General features: G+C 26.6%; 1 protein-coding gene across 1 annotated transcript in view; it reads right to left on the bottom strand.

Annotated features, from left to right (window-relative positions):
• The window catches only part of LOC102584832 (E3 ubiquitin-protein ligase At1g63170-like), a 9251-nt gene extending 8868 nt beyond the window's left edge, over nt 1-383 (bottom strand). Inside the window, exon 1 of the mRNA XM_006366809.2 lies at nt 246-383. The gene's annotated coding sequence lies outside the window, so the exon portion shown is untranslated. The remainder of the gene's footprint in view (nt 1-245) is intronic.
• Nucleotides 384-5095: the final 4712 nt, after the last annotated feature.

Genomic DNA, 5095 nt, shown 5'->3' with positions numbered 1-5095 from the left:
CTTTCTAACCCCAAAAAAACCCACCCCCCCCCCCCCCAATATACCTTCATGAAGCAAAATTCAGCTCAAATTTCAACATAAACGCTCTACAATCAAATTCTCCACGAAACCCACTACATAAATCCTAAAATCAACCCATTAATCCATTCAAAAAGGTTTAATTTTGAAGGAAATAAATCAATATAGGTATCGATAAATCGAAACAATATTAAAAAAAAATGAATTAAAAAAATCGTAAAATTTACCAGCGATTATATTTGATGATCGATAAAGTTCGTCAGTATGAAGATTTCTCTGAAATTAGGGCTTCGATTTTTAACTTTTTTATGCGAAAAAGGGCAAAATTTTGTCAGCACCCATAATTGCTCCACCGACTCCTCCTATTAATTTTTTGTATTTGTATGGGATTATTATTATTTTATATTATATGTAATTATCTTTTTAGAAAATGACATTTTGACATAATTATCCATCAAAATAATAACATGGAAATGTATATTCTTTATTTTCCTAGTTTTACTTGTTCATTATTGACTTGGAATACACAAAAATTTTAGTAATGATAATTTTATTATAAATATTAATAATAAATACAATGTTTTGAAATTTATCAAAAAAAATGATTATAATTAATAATAACGATAAATTAGAAGTTATGTGATCAATTATCTCTTAATTTTTTTAATTTGTTAAATAAATGTGTACATTTGTTTTATAAAGGATGAGTGAAAATATATATATATATATATATATATATAATAATTTTTTTCTTTTTTAAAAAATATTTTATCATGCTTCTCTTAAGTATTTGATGTTCAGATTGTTTTGTTATGTTTATTTTTAAGTTGAGTGGCTGAATCGGAAATAGTCTCTTTACTTTTCAAGATAGGAATAAGATTTTTGTGCACCCAATTTTCTTTATACTCCATTTATAAAATACATTGAGTATATTATTATTGCTATTATTATATAGTTTTATATATTTAACTAGAGGATATAATTGCTTTTTCTTTGAGAAGCCAAATATATATATATATATATATATATCACTTATCCTTTCTTTTTTTCTATTCAGTTTTCTTCTAGTATTTTGTTTTTCTAATTCTTTTCCTTTTTATTTTTTTATTTACTTATTTAACAGGTTATACTTAGGAAGTATTTGAGCATATACTTAATTTGGTGCCCACACAATGTGCTAGGAACAGACAATGCATCTGTTTTGTATTTTATTTATAAGCAAAGAAGATCAAGAGAAAAGGCTCAATTCACAACCATTAAAAAATATTGAACCTTTAAATTCGAAAATCAGATTTTATAAAATCGTTATTTATTTGGATTAAATGTTGTTGCAAATGATTGTGAATATTCGTAATCGTTAGAATTTATATGTCAATTTTGAGGTTGTTTGAAAAGATTAGAGCTGATTTTTATTGAAATATTATATTGAAACTCGAGGATCAAGAAGGAAAATAATTCATTTCGCACCCATCATTTCAACTTTGAGATAGCATATCTAAAGTTTTTTGAGCTGGCTAAACTTTAAATTAAAACATTTATAAATTATGACTATTTCTATAAATAGGAATTCTAAAAACACACTTGGGCCCTAATACAACTTTCAAAGCCCATTGATATTTATTATCCATCAAATTAGCCCAAAAGCTCATCTGGGCTGGGCTTCATTATCAAGTTAGGGCCTTGTCTAGCTCTATTCATTATGGATTTTCTATTTATTTATTTTCACAAATTATTACAATTAAAAGTTAAATGGGAAATTTTCGCAAATAGCCACTATAATAAACTTAATTATGCTTCATAGTTATAGTGTGCATATTTACGGGCTGTAGCTACAGTTTAAGCTGTCTCGTTTGTATAATTTGCAGGTTTGTACAATTTGCGGGTACATTTGTATAATTCAGTTATTTTTGTATAAACTCGAAATAACGAATTTATACAATTACAAACATCAGAAGTGTAAACAGTTACACAAATTATTTTATACAAATTATGAATTCTACAAAAATTATACAAATTATATGATACAAATTATGAATTATACAAACGTGCTAATTATACAGAACTAAAAGGCAGAGTTGCACAATTATAGCTAAAAGTAGGTTGCGAATTGTAATTAAGACAAACTATAGCTATGTTAACTAATTAACTAGTATATTTAAGTAAAATTTCAAGATTGACAACTATAATCTTATATTCGAAAATTGACAATTATTCATGGCTATTTCTTTCCATTCATGCATGTTCATAAAAAAATTGAAATACTTGGGTCTTCTCTTATTATTGGTCAATAAAAATATGTGTATATAATTAATTTAAATCATATATATTTATTACGATGAATATATATATAAAAAAAAAAAGTAGCACCGAATATATGGGCAACAAGTCATTTTTAAAAACTTTATTTTTTGATGTGGATATCATAATATATATGGTTTAAGGCATGTGGTTTTTAATGCTTTAGTTTCTCCAAAAATGACCAAAACATTAGAGCCACACACATGAACAATTATTTTAATTAGTTTAAGACATTATTTTTCAATGCCTAATTCAATATTATAGTTGTACTTTATTCCATTGTTGGTATTAAAATTATGTGTTTCGATTTACTTGAGTCCCTCCCAATATTTATTAGTAATTGCTCCCACTTACCACTTTTATTTTTATTTTTATTTTTAATTTGGTACTAGCTTTGAATTATTCTAATTAGTTTAGATTTGTCGCGTAAAGCTCATTAAAAGAGAAAACATTTTCTATAAGGGTTGTTTCCATTTCAGGAGGGTTAGAACCTGAAATTATGATTCAGAGTAAAAGGATTATATTCATCTTACCACAATTATTGGCGGTATATACCACAACTAAGTACCAGTAGATGTATAAATTACTCATATTCGCTAATGTCATGCTTTAATCAATTTGATATCAGCGATGTATTCATGATTTAACTTAATAAATTAGATATTTAATGTTCTTAATATTAAACTCATTATATTTTTAAAATTATAAGTTAATATGTAATATTTATTATTCTTTTGATGATTTTCTCATATACATATATATCTTTAAAATGAGAAAACATCCAAATGCCCCCTCAAGCTATGAGTGAATTTTCAACTACACACTTATTCTTTACGGGGGGTCCTATTACCCCCTTGAACTACTTTAAAACCGATCAAGTAATGCTGACATGGCATAGAGAGTGCATTTCACTCTCTCAAAAAACAATTAAAAAGAACATTTTTATTATAATTAAATTGTATATTTTTCTCTCTTTTTTCTTTTTATTTATTTATTTATTTTTATAAGAAAAATTACCCCTTTAATGGAGGAAATTACTTTCCCTTTCACTTCTATGGAAGAAAAAGATAGCAGTCCCAACATTCACATCTCTGATAGATGATAAATCCTAATATTTGACAGAAAAACTCATCGAACGAGTCGGCGATGAGGAAGAAATAATCACCGGAAAAGATGAACTCACGGACAAATTTGAAATTTTATTCTTGAGCTTCGAAGCTCTTTAATAATGGTTGTCCATGGATTTGTATTTCCTCCTTATTTGTCAATTTTTTTCTTTAACTCAAATCAATTGATCTAGATGTTTTCAAACTCAAGAACTCAACAATGGGATTCCCATAAAGGATTCAATTTAGTCTCTACAATTTGTAATTGAAAATGAAAATTTTCAGATTTGGATTCAAACTCTGCAACCCACAATTTTTTTTTTATTTTGACAGCTTTGTAGGTCAGTGTGATTTTCTGATTTTTGGCTTAAATCTTCACACCTAATTCGAAATCAATTAACAAGTAATGTGTGGTTTCAATACACCAAACCCAATCACATTTACAAACTTTCAAGATTTGCACAAATTCGATGAACTCAATGAAGAACAATAGTTTTGTTTTCTTCAAATTTTAAGAAATTAATAAAGCCAAGAAAACAATTGAAGATTTAATTAAGGTAAGTATTATAGAAATATATAGTTTAAAGGATCAATTTGTGTGTATATATACATAGAATACAAATTTTTTTAGAAAAAGAAAAGAGGTAAAATAGAATAAAGATGAAAGAAGAATCTAAAAAAAGTTTTTTTAAAAAAATTATTATATATACCTGACAGCTGGCAGTGCGTGTCCACCACTTCAGGTTATGAATGTGGGTGTATAGTTTTAGGGTGATATTTATATCGTTTTAAAGTAGTTCAAGGGGGTAATAGGATCCCCGTAAAGTAAAAATGTGTAGTTAGGAATCGGACAATAGGTTGAAGGGTCATTTGGCTATTTTCTCCTTTAAAATTAAATGTTCAAATTTTAGATATAAAATATTGAATTCAAATAAAACCTACTACCTAGAGCTTCTTTCACATCAAACCATGAATTATTGATAGCTAGGCCAAATCAAGCATGCCCTTGAAGCTAGAATATCAATAGATTTGTATATGTAACCACTTTATTCAACATTATATTGTTGATCTTTCTTGTTGAACTAGTTTTTGAGGCTATGATTAAAAAATAATAGCTTAAACACTTAATTTCTATCATTATCAAGATTAACTTTAATTAGGTTTGTACTTTTTTCTATCGTTATGAGGTGTTTTTCTTGTAAGTTATCTACATTGAAAGACATTGAATGAGTGACTCATATTATTAGAAAATCGTCATTTTTCCACTATTAATTTTGGCTACAAAAAGATAGACGAATTTTTTTATTATCATAATCGAAAAGTGTTTAAAAAATTATTTTAGATGTTTAGCTTTTTATCCATCTAATTTTACGTCTTCCGATTACCAAAAAATGAATGGAATGGTATTGAAAACCTTACAACTATGCCTAGCTACTTTTTGATAAAAACGGCTGTCAAAAAATCATGATATTCTAGTAATATCATTTAACCAAATCTAAGATAAAATAGGAATAATATAATAATAGAATTAAACCACTTCACTAAATAAAGACCACAAGTAACCTTCAATTATCTAAGTTTTAGTCAATTACTTGTGAAACTATTTCATGAAAGTGTAAACTCTACAATTGGATTTTGCCGTGTTTAGTGTTCTACAAAACTCTAAGATGACT

The sequence above is a fragment of the Solanum tuberosum genome, unplaced genomic scaffold (assembly GCF_000226075.1).
Source record: "Solanum tuberosum cultivar DM 1-3 516 R44 unplaced genomic scaffold, SolTub_3.0 scf00675, whole genome shotgun sequence".
NCBI classification, from domain to species: domain Eukaryota; kingdom Viridiplantae; phylum Streptophyta; class Magnoliopsida; order Solanales; family Solanaceae; genus Solanum; species Solanum tuberosum.
Note: the sequence above shows the minus strand (reverse complement) of the source record. Positions and strands in the feature narration are given on the sequence as shown.